The 19,437-nt window shown below is 32.7% G+C and overlaps 1 protein-coding gene across 1 annotated transcript in view; it reads right to left on the bottom strand.

Annotated features, from left to right (window-relative positions):
• LOC143056864 (uncharacterized) overlaps positions 1-19,160 on the bottom strand; it is a 113,377-nt gene extending 94,217 nt beyond the window's left edge. The window contains exons 1-2 of the mRNA XM_076230032.1: positions 19,083-19,160; positions 17,373-17,610 (exon numbers count right to left, since the gene is read on the bottom strand). The gene's annotated coding sequence lies outside the window, so the exon portion shown is untranslated. The remainder of the gene's footprint in view (positions 1-17,372; positions 17,611-19,082) is intronic.
• Between the last annotated feature and the right edge of the window lie 277 nt (positions 19,161-19,437).

Raw genomic sequence — 19,437 nt, 5'->3', positions numbered from 1 at the left:
TAATGAAGTACCAGTTACATTTTATCCTATAAAAATCTAGATAGAGTAGATGCTCCAGAGCAGGTTTTAATAAAATGCAACAGACTAAAGATTCAGAAAACAGAGATGTTGAATACCACTTGAAAGTCTCTGAAAGACACATTGGATACAACACTTATAAAGATTAATATTCCATAATCAGTGATAATGAAGTACAATTAATTGTTGCTGTTCCCTTCAAACTGCAAACTCAAGTTTTTTTTTAAAGTTTACGAGTTAAAAAAATATGGTAAGTTACCATTGTCCTGTTACCAATTGTTTTATGTAAAAGTTGGAATCTGATAAAACATTAATTTGAAAGTCTATTTTTTGACATGAAAAAATATATCATAAATGCATTTCTGCTTATTTATGTAATGACACAAGTAAACTAATTGACCTTTTGTCATGGGGGCACAAAAATAAAGAGTTCAAAATCATGTCAAGAGTAGTAATTCTAAAGAAAAGAAAACTTTGATTATGTGCACAACTTAAAATACATGTCCAAACACTCAGTGAAAATAAATATTAAAAAAAAATAGGAGATAGATTAATAAAAACAATTTAGCTTGTTTCTGAATCCTATTTATTTCATTATTAGATTCAAACACTACATATGTATTGAATTAATTAAATAAGATATTGTTTAAACTAATAAAAAAAATATAGCTAACTGCATAATTATTAAAGTCATGTGAACATAATTTTAGCAATATATCTAAGTGTTTAATATATTAATAAAGTTTTGATCTGACTTTTAAAACTCAGCTTGAACTATGACTGCTAACCTTAAATAGAAGAATCTTTACCTCATTTGTAATTATGTTTCCTTATTTCAAAAAGACAAGAAGAATTTTTAAAAAAAGTTTGGTAATACATCTTGTTGACGATTAAAAGTTACATAACACAGTACCACAGACAGTATGTCAGAAATTGACACACTATAGATAGACAGGCAAATTGATTTGGTTCTATATTTTGTGACATGGCTGTTGTTCTACAGTGAAACACAGACAGAAAGTAACATGTGGTAGGAATACAGAGTCAATGACCAGACAGGCAAAGACATCAAACAGGATGAAAGTCAAAACATTTCATGGACTTTTATAGCTCAGACTATGAGGTATGGGTTGTGCTCATTGTTGAGAGCCATGACAGTGGGTAATAGTTGTTAATTTCTGTGTCATTTGGTTTCTTTTGGAGAGTTGTCTCACTGGCAATCATATCATATCTTCTTTTTAATAGAGACACAATGTAACAGACAAAATGGCATGTATACAGACTCTGTAGACAGACATACAGAGACACAATGTTACCATACAAACTGTCAGATATAGAGGCTCTGCAGACAGACAAACAAAGATACTCATCAGACAGAAAGTCAGACAGTCAGTCAGATAGACAGAGACACAATGTTACCATACAAACTGTCAGATATAGAGGCTCGGCAGACAAACAAACAAAGATACTCATCAGATAGAAAGTCAGACAGACAGTCAGACAGACAGAGACACAATGTTACCATACAAACTGTCAGATATAGAGGCTCTGCACACAGAAAAACAAAAATACTCATCAGACAGAAAGTCAGAAAGACAGTCAGACAGACAGAGACACAATGTTACCATACAAACTGTCAGATATAGAGGCTCTGCAGACAGAAAAACAAAAATACTCATCAGACAGAAAGTCAGACAGACAGTCAGACAGACAGAGACACAATATTACCATACAAACTATCAGATATAGAGGCTCTGCAGACAGACAAACAAAGATACTCATCAGACAGAAAGTCAGACAGATAGAGACACAATGTTACCATACAAACTGTCAGATATAGAGGCTCTGCAGACAGAAAAACAAAAATACTCATCAGACAGAAAGTCAGAAAGACAGTCAGACAGACAGAGACACAATGTTACCATACAAACTGTCAGATATAGAGGCTCTGCAGACAACCAAACAAAGATACTCATCAGACAGAAAGTCAGACAGACAGAGACACAATGTTACCATACAAACTGTCAGATATAGAGGCTCTGCAGACAACCAAACAAAGATACTCATCAGAAAGAAAGTCAGACAGACAGTCAGACATACAGAGACACAATGTTACCATACAAACTGTCAGATATAGAGGCTCGGCAGACAGACAAACTGTCAGATATAGAGGCTCTGCAGACAAACAAACAAAGATACTCATCAGACAGAAAGTCAGACAGACAGTCAGACATACAGAGACACAATGTTACCATACAAACTGTCAGATATAGAGGCTCTGCAGACAACCAAACAAAGATACTCATCAGACAGAAAGTCAGAAAGACAATCAGACAGACAGAGACACAATGTTACCATACAAACTGTCCGATATAGAGGCTCTGCAGACAGAAAAACAAAAATACTCATCAGACAGAAAGTCAGACAGACAGTCAGACAGACAGAGACACAATGTTACCATACAAACTGTCAGATATAGAGGCTCTGCAGACAACCAAACAAAGATACTCATCAGACAGAAAGTCAGAAAGACAGTCAGACAGACAGAGACACAATGTTACCATACAAACTGTCAGATATAGAGGCTCTGCAGACAGAAAAACAAAAATACTCATCAGACAGAAAGTCAGACAGACAGTCAGACATACAGAGACACAATGTTACCATACAAACTGTCAGATATAGAGGCTCGGCAGACAGACAAACAAAGATACTCATCAGACAGAAAGTCAGAAAGACAGTCAGACAGACAGAGACACAATGTTACCATACAAACTGTCAGATATAGAGGCTCTGCAGACAGACAAACAAAGATACTCATCAGAAAGACAGTCAGACAGACAGAGACACAATGTTACCATACAAACTGTCAGATATAGAGGCTCTGCAGACAACCAAACAAAGATACTCATCAGACAGAAAGTCAGACAGACAGAGACACAATGTTACCATACAAACTGTCAGTTATAGAGGCTCTGCAGACAACCAAACAAAGATACTCATCAGACAGAAAGTCAGACAGACAGAGACACAATGTTACCATACAAACTGTCAGATATAGAGGCTCTGCAGACAACCAAACAAAGATACTCATCAGACAGAAAGTCAGACAGACAGTCAGACATACAGAGACACAATGTTACCATACAAACTGTCAGATATAGAGGCTCGACAGACAGACAAACTGTCAGATATAGAGGCTCTGCAGACAGACAAACAAAGATACTCATTAGACAGATAGTCAGACAGACAGTCAGACATACAGAGACACAATGTTACCATACAAACTGTCAGATATAGAGGCTCGGCAGACAGACAAACTGTCAGATATAGAGGCTCTGCAGACAAACAAACAAAGATACTCATCAGACAGAAAGTCAGACAGACTGTCAGGCAGATAGAGACACAATGTAAACAGACAAACTGTCAGATACAGAGGCTCTGCAAACAGACAAACAAAGATAAAATGTAGGAACTTTCAGATAGAGGTATTGCAGACAAAAAAACAGAAACATTCCAGGGACACGCAGTCATACATAGCTTAGTGTGAGCCAGGCTTCTTTTAGAAGACTGTACTTTGACCTACAATGGTCTTCTTTTATAAATTGTTACTTGGATGGAGAATTGTCTCATTGACACTCATACCACATCTTCTTATATCTTTTAACAGAAATACTGACAGAAATATTGAGACAATGTAAAAACAGACAAACATATAGAGACAATGTACAGACAGACAAACATATAGAGACAATGTACAGCCAGACAAACATATAGAGACAATGTACAGCCAGACACACATATAGAGACAATGTACAGACAGACACACATATAGAGACAATGTACAGACAGACAAACATATAGAGACAATGTACAGACAGACAAACATATAGAGACAATGAACAGACAGACAAACATATAGAGACAATGTACAGACAGACAAACATATAGAGACAGTGTACAGACAGACAAACATATAGAGACAATGTACAAACAGACAAACATATAGAGACAGTGTACAGACAGACAAACATATAGAGACAATGTACAGACAGACAAACATATAGAGACAATGTACAGACAGACAAACATATAGAGACAATGTACAGACAGACAAACATATAGAGACAATGTACAGACAGACAAACATATAGAGACAATGTACAGACAGACAAACATATAGAGACATTGTACAGACAGACAAACATATAGAGACAATGTACGAACAGACAAACATATAGAGACAGTGTACAGACAGACAAACATATAGAGACAATGTACGAACAGACAAACATATAGAGACAATGTACAGACAGACAAACATATAGAGACAATGTACAGACAGACAAACATATAGAGACAATGTACAAACAGACAAACATATAGAGACAGTGTACAGACAGACAAACATATAAAGACAATGTACGAACAGACAACATATTGAGACAGTGTACAGACAGACAAACATATAAAGACAATGTACGAACAGACAACATATTGAGTCAATGTACAGACAGACAAATAAAGACACTCATAAGACACACAGTTAGACAGAGACTCTCTATAAACAGACAAGCTGTCAGATATAGACAGTGTGCAGACAGACAAACAGAGACATTCTACAGACAGACAGTCAACACAGACACTCTATTAACAGACTGTCAGATATAGATATAGAGGCTCTACAAACAGACACAAATAGACACATAACACTTAACAAACAAACAGACATAAAAATAGATATCACAGTTAGAGTATCCCCTTCTGTAGACTTCCAAATCTTTGATTTAAGGTAATAACAAATATGAATAAGGAAAAAAATAAAAACCCTTCTTAATCAATCTGTCTTTTGAGAACAGCAGTCCTTATTATTTTCATTCCTTTTGAAGTAACTTTACCTTAAAAAAAAATTCAAATTACAATAAATTATAACCATATGTTATACTTCTACTATCAAACATATGACACAGTTTTGTCATTAAATAGCAATAAACAGATGAAAACTTGTTCTTGCCGTGTCCTGCATAAAACTTTTTATTCATACATTTCATATTGATCATTTGATCTACGGCTAGATTACATAACAACACAAATCTTATAGACATTATCAAACGTAACAATGAATGATCCCTTGGTAGATACATGACATTATTGTCCTCAATATATAGTTTGTACGATAATCTATTTCTGGTCTCAACAAGTTAATATATCCCCCTTTTTTCTTTATAAAGTATTCAAGTAGGGTAGGTAATTCCTATTTCATATGTGTGGCAATAATGGTGTGATAGAAACATGATATTATTGTACTTAAGATACAGTTTGTAGGATAATCTGTTTCTGGTCTCAACAAGTTAATATATTCCCCTTTTTTCTTTATAAAGTATTCAAGTAGGGTAGGTAATTCCTATTTCATATGTGTGGCAATAATAGTGTGATAGAAACATGACATTACTGTACTCAAGATTTATTTATTTTGGTGGGTACCAATTTTCTTGGATTGTGAAAAACTTAAACTTTCATTGATATGTGATTTTGTGTTTTTGATAAATTCTGAAAACAAGCGGAGAGAAATTTGTAATTTGTTTAACATTTGAATTCATGGTTCAACTGTACCCACGGAAATTAGTATTCAGTAAATAATAATCAATCCACAGTATCTATTTTGTTTCAACAAGTGAATATATCCCCCCTTTTTTTCTTGTAAAGTATTCATGTAGGGTAGTCAATTGCTATTTATAATCATATCTGTGTCAATAAAAGAGTTACTCCTGATACTGCACTTCTATACATTATATGTATCTATATACATGTATCAAGTTTACAACTACTCAAAAACAGAAGATCTCAAAATTAATTTGTTTTAACTTATTTTTGTAATTTTCAAAAATGTGTGCAAACTTTCTAAAAGAACTGATATTCTATATATATATACTAACAGATTCTTGTTTTTTTTTTATTTAATTTTATCATCTTAACAAATATTTAGGCCACACCAAATTGATTTCTTTTTCTAGGATTTTTGGACTCCAAAAATTGGGGCGAGTGATTTGAATTTTTTTATAAAAAAAATATTTAATTTGCAAATTCTTGAGGCAAAGCTTAAAAAGTAAAGGCGAGCGATTTTATTTTTTTTTTTGTAAACATAAAATAGTAGGTTTTGACTATATTAAAACTTGATTTATCACTTGTACTTTGACATTTCTTTAATTTATGAAGTATTTTTCCCTGTTCAACAAGAAATAATTGAATAATTAAACCTGGTTTATGTATGTGTGACTGACAATGAGACAATTCTCCATTCAAGTCATAATCAGGTTCAGAACAACCCCTTAATGTTATAAATATCCCTTTTATGAGGGGTCAATATTAGTTATAATATATTTTTTTTTGTAAAAACACTTTTTAGCATAAAAGAGCTCATACTTTCCCAAAGAACTATAATATCTATATGGTATCAAATGGTCAAAACATATCCAAGAATTTTGTAATATTCCTGGACTTGTTAACACATTTACTTTAACAATTTAATATTATTCAAAATAAGTGGACCCTTCTTTTAGAAAAGTTGTTTAGAATATAATGTATTTCTCCTCTTTTTGAGGTTTTCAAAAGGTTTTGTATAGTAGCACTATACAAATCCTTAGTATTTCTATTTTCTTTTCTACAACAGTAAAATTACCCCTTGTCTGAGGGAGGGTTGTTCCCAACCTAACAATAACAAAAATAGGTCAAAGGACAGCCTTTCACACAGGGCTTTGATCCAGACCAAACAGCAAGCTATAAGGGACCCCAAAATTATTATTGTACACAATTCGAACAGGAAAACCAACGATCTAATTTATATTTCCAACGAAAACTTTTTGAGAGGGAATATAAGTAAGGGGGAAAGAAACCAATGTTTTGTTCTGTCCAGGTATTTCTGCTGTTATATATTTCTACTGGAGCACTCCCACTTGGGCTAAATTGGTTTCATGCTGAAACAAATATTCTCACAGATATTTACAAAGTGTGGTGAAGTGCTTATAGGTTTAAAATCGTTATATAAAGGTCAGACTGTGATTTTAAAAACAAAGTTGAGATCTTTTTATGATATTTACAAAAAAACGGTGTGGGAAATGGACATGATTACATTTCCGGATGCGCAAAGCGGGAATATAAAAAAAAATTTTTAATCTGTTTTGAAAAAGATAGGTGTGGGCGGGTCCGTCGAACAAGGAATTGAATTGGTGTGGCCTTAGTACATCGTTTGCATAATGTTTGGTACACATTTTCAGATGGAGGTCAATCAAAAAGTTAAAAAAACTAAAAGATTGATAAATACTGAGCTAAGCTTGAGACCCAAAATAAATCTTAAGATAATAACCAAAAACATTTCAGGTCCACATCGTCCTGAACATACATGAAATATTTGCCTCTCGATGTTAGGCAAGCTTTAATCAATCTAAAGTTCACTAAAATTTAACAAAAGGATTATAAATGTTTGCTCTATTTACACAATATCTACATAGAATTTATCAAAATAAAAGTATAATGCTGTACAGTGATCTTACATAGCTTATACCAACGCCATTTGAACTCTGGTGGATAGTTGTCTCATCGGCAAACAGTTCTCTAGACAAGAAATGACTAGATTGAGACGTAAATGCACATGTTTACACAAGGGGATATCTAAAAGTTCTTTCTATACTTTTTGACTTTGTTGTACTTTATTGAGACTGACTAATGCCATAAATAATATAAAGTGTGTTCATTATCACAAAGCATCATAATTAATAATATTTATCTTCCCTATTGAGAGTTAAAAGAAAATTGTCTAAAGATATAAAAACAACTCTTTAAAATTTCATTAGGAATCTATAATAATGATTTAATTACAGAACAGTGCATTTATTACTGTTATGATTTTGTCGTTTTTTACAAAGATTGCAGGTGATTATACTTGTGCGGTTTATATTATACATTTTTGAATTCTATGAATATTTATAACTCAAAGATAATAGATAAGCCTCATCTCCTAGCTTGACAAATTTTACTTGAGATTTTCTGATAATTTTAATATCAGCAGTTTCTATATCTTTTTTAAGACCTCACATATTCCCCAATTAATACAGTTCAATTAAATCAACAAGGGGAGATAATAAAATAATAATATTCATCGTCTCATTACCTCACTTGACCAATTTACGTGAGATTTTCTCATAATTTTTATATTAATAGTTTTTATCTTAATTCTGTATCACAAAACATAAACCCTATGTATTCTCCAATAAACACATTTTAATTAATTGTAAAGGGCAGATAATTCAATAGCAATTAAACCTCATTACCTCACTTGACCAATTTACTCGAGATTATGTCATTAATTTCTCTATCAACATTTTTTATATCTTTTTTCAGTTTCATAATACTATGACCCAATACATTCCCCAATAAATTTCTAAATAAATACAGGTTAAGGGGAGATAATTCGATAAAATTAAACCTCATCACCTCACTTGACCAATTTACTTGAGATTTTTAATTAATTTTTAATTCAATTTTCAGTATCATAATACATTGTACTATGACCCAATACATTCCCAATAAATAGTTTAATTGAATGGTATAGGGGAGATAATTCTGATTATTCAATAATATTATATGTGATAATGTCTTTTTTTTAACACAGATAGGTTAAAACATTTCCCTTTTCACAAATGTTAATTTTAAATACATGTATTGTAAATTCTAATTCATGTAAAAATTTGTTATTGTATATCTTTTATCAACTAACAGTCATGCAAGTTTGATGAATGTGTAGACTTTGAACATAAATGAAAGCCATTTATAGTATTGTGGGTTTGAGTTCTACAAATTTTCCAAAAATAAATTATTGAGATCAGAATATTAAATTTTGTTGTTTATTTTGTTGTGTATATTTATCAAAGAATAGTAGATAAACTCTAACAATTAATTTCAGCATTTTTGATAATGTAATTTCAAAAACATTAAACTTCATCCAATTTTGATTTAATGTTGGACTTTCTTTCACAGACAGCAAATAAAAGGCTAAGGTTATCAAATTTGATAGGGACAGCAACTGGTCCGTAGTTCTATTTATTTCTATAATTCTACACAGTGTAATTTAAATATTTATGGAGATCATCTTGGTCAAAGGTTGACTTTAATTCATACTGGAGTGAATGGTACTGTTAGTGAATTGTTGTTGTTGTCACAACCTGTACCTCTGTCTGTTTGACTATAGGTTGGATTGAGTAAACCATATTTACAATTGCAACAGAGCGCTAATGGTCAACTTTTTTTATTCACAGACAATACCTAATACAAATTTGTCTGGGCTGTTATCTTTAACGATAAAAAACAAAGATACAAAATTTTCATACCAGTAACCACACTTGAAATTATTTGTAGAATAATACCGGTATATGGAACTCAAATGGACTAAAATAAAACTATCATTTGCAAAAGTTTATCCTGTCTCATTTTTCTCCATAAAGAAAATGAAATAATATATTTGAACTTACAGTGATGCATACATAGCTATATATAATCTACAGGTAAAAGCCAAGGAAATTAAATATCACAGATTTAGTTCCTTATTGCAGAGAACAAATGAGAATAACTCTCTTTTCTTCCTTGAGTTGACATATCAGTGTAAATCTTTATCATTCATTCAAAATACAAATAAATACATATGAAAGTTGAAAATTGGTCTTAAGTTTAACAATTTTTCCAAAATGTTGGCTAGCTGTCTCATACCAATCATCTTTTATTGTTTGTACAAATCTGAAGGGTCGTGTTTTACTGAGAGAGAAATCTATTTTTTTTTAAAGTAAGTTTTATATAGTGTAATATTCATGTAATAAGATCCTTAAAAGTTCAAGGTAGGGTGAACCCCATTAGATAATCATCTTCACCTTACAATCATTTCATACATCAGATAATATACAGTTAAACTAAAGCTTATAGAAAAAAAGAATATTGCTTAAAATCAACATTTATCAATGGTACATGAAAATGAGGCTGTGGTCAAATGATACTTCCCAGAAAGACATGTACACCCAGAAATCAGGATATAAATAGCAAATATGTACAACTCTAGTGGTGTCTTTGTGGTGTCAAACCAACTGATAACTATAGGGTAACCTATTTCAACTTGGAATTATTTTTAATTATGGAATTTGCAAAATTTCTTGTGCTTGAAATTTTTAATAAATTCTATGTTTATTCTGTATTACCGGTATAATGAGCAGTGCATTTATTGTCGGGATGTACAAGTACCCGGCTACATCCACTTGTATTTTTGTCCATCTGATGAGTTAAGCTTTTTTCTCTGATTTTTATAGTTCGTTCTTATGTTGTACTGTTATACCACTGTCCCAGGTTAGGAGGAGGGTTGGGATCCCGCTAACATGTTTAACCCACCCACATTATTTATGTATGTGCCTGTCCCAAGTCATGAGCCTGTAATCCAGTGGTTGTCGTTTGTTTTTGTGTTACATATTTGTTTTTTGTTCATTTTTTTATTTAAATAAGGCAGTTTGTTTTCTCGTTTGATTTGTTTTAAATTGTCATTTCGGGGCCTTTTATAGCTGACTATGCGGTATGGGCTTGGCTCATTGTTGAAGGCCGTATTATGACCTATAGTTGTTAATGTCTGTGCCATTTTGGTCTCTTAAGCACAGTTGTCTCATTGGCAATCATACCACATCTTCTTATTTATAACAATTTCCATACAATGTATTTTGTAGAAATAGTGTTATGCGCAGCACACTACATTCTATTGAAAATGTGCTATCTTCTTTGCAATAGAAAGTGTTGTGCACCACACAGAATATTAAGGATGTACACCTCTGAGAAGCCAAAAATTTCTAGAATTAAACTTTTTTTGTTAACCTGATTTTTGGGTTAATAATACTGAGAAAAATAATTGGTGAAGAATAATTTATATGGTGGTGCACTTCCTTTTTTGCTATGGCCCTTTGTAAGTACCCAATTTTAATGATTTTCTAATTTTTCATTTATTTTTACCTATTTTTGGGCTATTTTGGTGAAAAAATTACAGTTCCGCAATTAATTTTTTATTCATACTTTCAATAAAGATGAAGTGGACCAATCTGAATAAATTTAACTTAAAACCAGATACTCCACAGGGCGCAGCTTTATACGACCGCAGAGGTTGAACCCTGAACAGTTGGGGCAAGTATGGACACAACATTTAAGCTTGATACAGCTCTGAATTTGGATTGCAGTGGCGCAGCTAGATCATTTTTACGTGTATGCCCGAAACTCGGCAAAAGGCCTGAAGCGGGCCAAAGCGGGTCCAGGCCAAAGAACCTGCTGCATGGTAATGGATTAACGGGGTGAAACCACAGGAAGTTTAAAGAGTTATCGAGAATGACATTCTTGTCATTGAAAACTCATCAATAACAATATTCTTTACATTCAAAATGGTTTAATTTTTATGTGTAATCTTTTTATTGTGTTTATTTTGAATCTAATGACGGTCATTGGATTTGGAGTAAACGTCCAAACCAGTTACTTTAAAATATGGTCAAAGGGAACCGTGGTAAAGCACTCAATAAACAAAAACATATTTGATTGTGCAAGTTTCGTAGATGAACATAAAATAATCAATTTTTTGAGTTGTTCAGGTGCAATATTAAAATTTGTAAAGGATTCTCTATGGAACCCTGGTTCTCGCCTTGGATTTCTTTCCGCGAAAAGTATATTCATTTATCAGTCCATTATAGGATTATAAACAAATCAAATATTTTCATTAGATACTTTTTCTTGGTCCGGGATATTAATTTCTGCACAAGTTTCATAACTAAATATGGAGGTTATAAATTTATAAATGTAAATTAACTCATCATAGATACTAGGATTGAAATTTTGTATTGCGCCAAACACGAACACATCAATGTCGCTCGAAGCAAACATTGCAATGGCGCGACAAAAAATGCAAACCACATATCAAAACTTAGTACTTAATGGATTGCTTTAAAAATAAAAAGGAAATTGAGAATTGAATTCACGGTAGATTTAGACTTTGACAGAAAATTAATAAATATATAATATACTAATTTTTGCCAGTTTGAGTTCGAAATTACATACCATTGAAGAAAGACTAAGAAGCCGGTTGATGTACTGGTAACCAATTCTTTTAATTTTATTTAGATGTTTTTTTTTTACCAAATTCAAGTGTACCCCCGGGCGTTTTGACGTAAACGTAGCTACGCGCATGGATTGTGATCAAATAGTTGACACATCATAGGTTTCTGACACAGAATGAATGTGGTCTAAGAAATTAAACTTAAAAACTTAAAAATTTTAAACTGGACATTTACCTATTATGGTCCAATATCCAAAATCTAAATACATGGACGACGACGACGCCAACGTCATACCAATATGACCAAAAAATTTTCAATTTTTGCAGTCGTATAAAAAACTATACGTAAGTGTTAATATAAGAAAAATTTATCATATTTTGAAGCTTTTTTGTGTCAAATTTACCATGCTGTCAATTTTGTAAATTTGTGATTTTTCTCTGTTTGAAGAACAAAATATTGTTTCAACTTTTTTGTTATAAATCATTGAAATAATTCATATCTAAGAAGTTTGAAAAGACAATCAAAGATGCTATGAGGGATAGGAATGCCATTGTTTTCCCTGACACATGTATAGCAGTTCTGCCAACTTTTCATAAAGCAAATGCTTGAGATTTGGCCAAAATTGAAAAGATCAAAGAGAAAAAAAAATAGATTAAAGGATAATGCCGCAAAAAGCATGAACATGCGTGAGTCTCACGCATTTTTGTCAGCCCTGGTATAGCTGGATAGTATTATTTTCAAAACTAATTCAACTGCACATGTAAAATGTAATTTTCGTAATCTGAATAGTTACTCAACTTTAAAAATAGCCAATATGAACAGTGTACTTATTGTATTTTATTTTTGTTCTATCAATTCCAAGTTTACTTTCCACAGCAGTCACTGAGAGTGAGAGAATGTATTTCACTTTGTATCTTATCAAATTTAATTCTAGGAGGAAGCCCATTTCTAACTCTTTAAATATTTAATTTCCTTTGGGTCAGTGGGCATGACTCCTTTCCGTACACACTCCTCTGTTTAAATTGCGATCGTTTTTTAATATAATACGACGTTTATAGACATCTAACGAGTTGATTTTTCTCAACAAGTCGTATCATATTTTGATTTTGACGGAAGTTTCTTACGGAAGGGAGACAACTCGAAACGATAATATGGAAGTCTCCATTTCAGCTGAAGGGGTGTTTGTAGTTACACCTTTACGTTGTGGACTACATTTATTTTAATTTAAATGATGCATATGATTCAAAATTATGCAACAACAATAACCCTCAATAGCAGACATACATAGAAAGGATCCTATGAGTTTTAAATTAATTAATGGAGTGGGGCATCCAGAGCAACCATTCAATCTGATACCCCTTGAAGTCAAGAAAACTATACGCATGCGCATTATTACATAAACAAACCCGCGACTTGCGATTTGGAATAAGATAATTAAACGACCTAGATGGTTCTCCATATCTTTATGGGAGTACAATATCAAATATCAGTTTCATAACGGTGGCATATAACCGTGTTTCTAAATTTATAAAAACACTAAATATAAATACTGCTTAATTCTGATTTTCCATGTTGTTAAAAACATGCATACGAGTTCCTTTTGTTTGTTTTTACCCTTTAAAGCAAGACAATCATAAGAATCTGAGATGTTCCTAAATGTTTAGAATAAAACGATTGACGTGAGGGCATGGCCCTGAGTAAATGTTATAAGTCTACAGATTGCTTGAAAGCAATCGTATCCCAAAAGGGGATATGGAATGTAAATGTTTCTGGTAAAATCATTTATTTTATCCCTCACCCATTTTCTAAAAATTTTGGCTAAAAAGACTGACTTGATTGGTAATAAAATTTGAATCAAAGCGCTGTAAGCGCTGAAGGCAGTTAACCAAAAACCAAGGCAACCGTAATTATGAAAACTGTGGCAATGTTGCCTCAACATTAAACATTCATATACAGTACAATCATGTTTATCTAATGATTTATTTATTAAGGCAAATAATTTATATGTTATCAAGGTTTCAAAAGCAATGAATATCAATGTATATTTTTTATGGTGAGTCTGCAGTGGTACAAGTTCCCAATGATTGCAGTTGTTCTACTTGGTAGTCAACCTTGGTTTTATTTGACTGCTAGAAGTTCAAGTTGACTTAGTATGAACATGTAATAGTATGAATGGACTGGTTTCCCTGGAAAGAAAACTGAGTTTGTGTTCTATAGTACAAAAGTTATGAGACACGAATCAGACAAATGTTCACTACAACAGGGATCAAAGGTGAGGTCTGACTGACCTGCCCATAGTAAATGTAAATGATATGTTATTTTGTCCCATACATATGAATATATATAATTTAGGGGTGGGGATCTCAACGGTTTTCAAGTTCTCAAACAGGTAGCGGTAGGCAGAGGATTTAGGGGGCAGGGGGCCCGCCCCCCCCCCCCCCTCTTTGGGAAAAAAATGGTTGCTTACCGGGTATATAGGGAATCACTGAAGCGTGACTGGAGTGGGCCCCCTCATAGGTCAGTCAGCAGGCCCCCACTTATGAAAATTTCTGGATCCGCCACTGGGGGTAGGGTGACCCTAGGGACTTCCCCTACATTTCATTTTATTTGTTATATTGTCCCATACATTTTGTACATGAATATATATGGTTTAGGGGTGGGGATCTCATTGGTTTCTAGTTCTCAAAAAGGAGGGGTAGGGTGACCCCAGGGACTCCACCTATATTTCATTTAATTAGTTATATTGGCCCATACATGAATATATATAGTTTTGGTGTGGGGATCTCAACCATTTCCAAGTTCTCAAACAGGAGGGTTGGCGTGACCACAGGGACTTCCCCTATATTTTATTTGATTTGTTATATTGTCCCATACATGAGTATATATGGTTTAGGGGTAAGGATCTTGACCATTTCCAAGTTCTCAAGCAGAAGGGTGTACAGTGACCTCAGGGACTTCCCCTATCTTTCATTTGAATTGTTATATTGTCCCGTACATGAATATATGGTTAAGGGGTGGCGATCTCAACGGGTTTCAAATTCTCAAACAGGAGGGGATGGGGTGACCCAAGGGACTCCCCCTATATTTCATCTGATTTGTTATATTGTCCCATACATCAATATATATGGTTTAGGGGTGGGGATCTGGACCATTTTAAAATTCTAAAACAGGAAGGGTGGGGTGACCCCCAGCGACTCTTCCTATATTTCATTTGATTTTTCCATTGTCACAAACATGAATATATATGGTTAAGGGGTGTGGATCTCGACCGTTTCCAAGTTCTCAAACAGGAGGGGGTGGGGTAACTCCAGGGACTCCCCCTTTATTTCATTTTATTTATTATAATGTCTTATACTTGAATATATGCAGGGGCGGATTCGGGGGGGGGGGGGGGGGGGGGCTTGCGGGCTTGCACCCCCTTAAATTTGCAAAGCATGGGTTGGTTTAGGGGTGGGGAGCTCGACCGTTTCCAAGTTATCAAACAGGAGGGGGTAGAGTGGCCCAAAGAATGCCACCTATATATCATATGATTTACTTACATTTAGGTATATATAATATAGTTGCACTATTTGTGAAAATAAAGAAAGAAACTTTCAGATACTTTAATTGACCCTTCAAAATTGAGAAAAACAAATAACCCTTCGAAATTGCAGTAATATGTTTACACTTTAAAAGCATCTCACATGCATTATCATCATTTATCACTGATAAAGAAAATTTAGACTGTGACCATGAACATGTATATTGTTAGATATACTGTTCCCAGCTGTCACGTTGTATTGGATTTTTAAATTAAAATTTGTCAAAAAGTGATTTTGAGTTTCTGTATAAAATATTTTTCTGCTTTTTCTTTCTTTTACATATATCTTTTGGTTTACAATTCTAGTGTTTATATTCATTTACCATGCATAGATTTATTTTTTCATCTGCTTTGATTTATTTTGTAATTGGTCGCCAAACCCGGAATTATCCTTATCCGCTTCCGGAATTGGATCCGATATTGTAAAATTTTGTCTTCACGGCCGCCATTGTTATGTGTTTACAATGTTGTTTTTGTCAATCAGATACGATTTTACTCGAATTTATACAATATTTGTCGGTGATTTTCCGTATAAAGCTAGCGGTTGAACAAAATGAACATCGCTGTCATGAATAATAATGATAAAAATAAGTTTTTAGCTCGTTTAATTGGAGACTTTGGTGACTTGCATGGAAGGTTTGCAAAGTAATTTCTTATTTTCTTTCAAGTGGAAGGTGACTACGTCGGGCGTAGCTAGAAACCAACTATCCTAGTCGAAATTCCGCTTGCAAAAGTGGAAGGTCGCGGACCTCGGACCACCGCTAATTTGCACACCTCAGTCACTTGCCTCCAAATTGAAAAGCTACGAAAATTTCTTTTTCTAATTTGAAATTGCCGCCAACAGCATGAACAGTTGAACTTATTATATAATAGACTACTGACGTAGTTGTACTACGTATTGATGACAAACAATATCCCTACGACTTTTGCCATTTGGGAAATCTAAACTACTTGTCTTAAGATATTTTCGGCGATTAAATATTTCAAACAATTGTTCTTTGACATCTTAGCTAAAAGCACAAGTCATAATGAACTACACAAGGATTCTTAATAAGCACTACTTCCTATGTGTAACTTCAAAACTTTTGGATAAATCGACGATCATTTAAGGTATTTCTGGTCATATTTTTTGTAATCCAGAATAAAAAGTATTAAAATAGTGTTCAATTAGTTATATATAACATAGTAGCGAGCTAGATAATAACAATGGCAAGTATTTCAGCATTTATTGGGTAGAACACAAATCTAGGGTGCTCGCATAATGCAGCTTAACTGCATAAAAATTAATTACCCAAAACTACTCACTGCAGATACAATTTTTTTCACAGAGTTCAGTTTGATTATAACATTTTCAAATTCATTGATATTTTCCACTTGTATCACATGTTTTGGAAATAATTCCAGAACGAAACTGAAATGTCAGAAGAATACATCCTTAAAATACAGAATATACATGGAATTAATTCAAATTTCAAGCACACAAAATTATACAAATTACATAGTTAAGAATAATTTCAAATTGAAATAATAGCATCTTTATAATATATACTTTCTTTGATAAGGCTAAAAGTGGTATATGTCTTAGATTTGGTTTAAAGCAAATATGTGTTAGGATACTTGAGGTGTTTATATTGCAATAGTACATTGTAAATACTCACTATGAGGATGTTATTTAGAACTAATCTTTGGCTAATATCATGAATGACGATGAAATTCACAGCATTTCTCTACTATATCCAAAAGTCTTTGTGTGCTTGAATAGTGAGCATCTTGGTCAACAGTTCTTCAAAATGATATGTATCAACATATTTTAGTTTTTTTTCACTACACCAAAATTGTCTAGTATGTTCAGATATCCATCTGTAACTTGAAAGACATGCATCTGGTTCAAAAATTCTTAAAAAGAGTAATACATTTTAAAATTTAAGTTTTTTTTGTTTTCACAAACAACATTGATATAATAATTCATTTACAAAAGTGAATAATATATCAGTTCAAAGTATGGTTCAAGTATCTGTAGCAGTACAGTGTTTTTCCAAAACAGATTTTTATTGCACATATTAGTTATTCCACCGATCCTATCTGATATTCCACCGATCCTATCTGAAGGGTAGGGATTTCTCCATAAAATAGTTTAATCTGGTCACATATTCTGTATAATTGGTTACTTAAATTGTAATGTTATATATAATCATAATATTTGAATTGATAATTCTATAGAGGAGGCATGCTGTTAAAAAAAATAGTATTATAATGAATATCAATAATCTTTATTTTTTTCTTAATGCTACATGTTTGTGGTGTTTAATTTCTATCATTTTGTCATTTATTTGTCTGTCTATTTGGTTGGTTGTTTTCTAAGATTTTTTTTTTTTTTTGGGGGGGGAGGGGAGGGTTTATTTAGTAACAACTTAACAAAATTAAAATATTCTTATTCTTACTCTTATTCATAATCATGTCCCTGTCCCAAGTCAGGAATTTAATCAGTGTGAATCAAAGGATATGGGGCAAATGTCAATGAGACAGCAACTCATGAATACAAAAATAAAAAGACAGCTTTTGTCAAAGACCTATGTTGACTATATGTGTCTTTTTTGTACTTTTATGATGTTGGGAAGCTCTTTTATCATGCTTATTGATATCTTCATCATCTATACCTTTTTTCATATCAATGTTGTATTATGAGCAAAACCACTTAATTGAATATCCAAATACATTAAACTTATAATTTGTTATATAGATTATAAATAAAAAGATGTTTTTCATGTTGTTTTTTTTCACTTCTTTCTATTAGTATAATCATAAAAGCTTTTTGGAAGGAATAAAAACTTCCACACTGGATTTCAGATAAATATGTAATAGGAGATGTGGTATAATTGCACAATAATAGAGGAACCAACACAATTAAGAAGGGCTGATATATGCATAAAACCACTTAAATCAAGACTTATTGATAATGATGCCCACTTTTCTGACCAATTATTGATAGTAATTTGTGAATTAGGTTATGATGCATTAGACAAAACAAATTGGCCCTATGCTGTATGAATAAAATTAGAATTATTTATAATTTTTTTTTTAAATATGAACTATTTATTACCATGCATTAATTTTAAATTTGAGTGACCAGCTTCACTTTTTAAAATCTAAGGACAAATTATATGTGAAAACAGAGAATAGATAATTTAAAGTGTGTTTTATATTTTATGCAAGACATCTAAATATTATACTATGGTTTTGTTTGCCTTTAATTCCGAAATCTACTGCATCTTCAAGTCTTAACTAAATCCCTACACATCACAGTGTCAGAAAGGTATAATAAACATATTCTTTTCTATTAGGCATATACTTATTTAAGATGTACCTACAATCTATCTGTCATCTAAGAACATCTGCATGCCCGCCATAGTACAGTTTACTGATCATGGTGTTAAAGCTTTTCTAAAAATTAAAAAAAAATATTATATGAGGGGAACATTTCAAACATTTTTCAAGTTTTATATTGGTAGGAGCAACAAGAAATGCACATCAAATTTCAAACTGCAAAAAAAAATTTGGGGCGATTTCAGATGAGACTGCTTACTCTTACGGGGCACCTGTTTTTGGTGGGGTTTGTGTTGCTTATTCTTTAGTTTTCTAAGTTGTATTTTGTGTTCTATTGTCTGTCTGATTGTCTTTGTCTATTTTAGCCATGGCGTTGTCCGTTTATTTTCAATTTTCGAA

The sequence above is a fragment of the Mytilus galloprovincialis genome, chromosome 13 (genome assembly GCF_965363235.1).
Source record: "Mytilus galloprovincialis chromosome 13, xbMytGall1.hap1.1, whole genome shotgun sequence".
Taxonomy (NCBI): Eukaryota; Metazoa; Mollusca; class Bivalvia; order Mytilida; family Mytilidae; genus Mytilus; species Mytilus galloprovincialis.
This window is presented reverse-complemented; position numbering and strand designations above follow the sequence as displayed.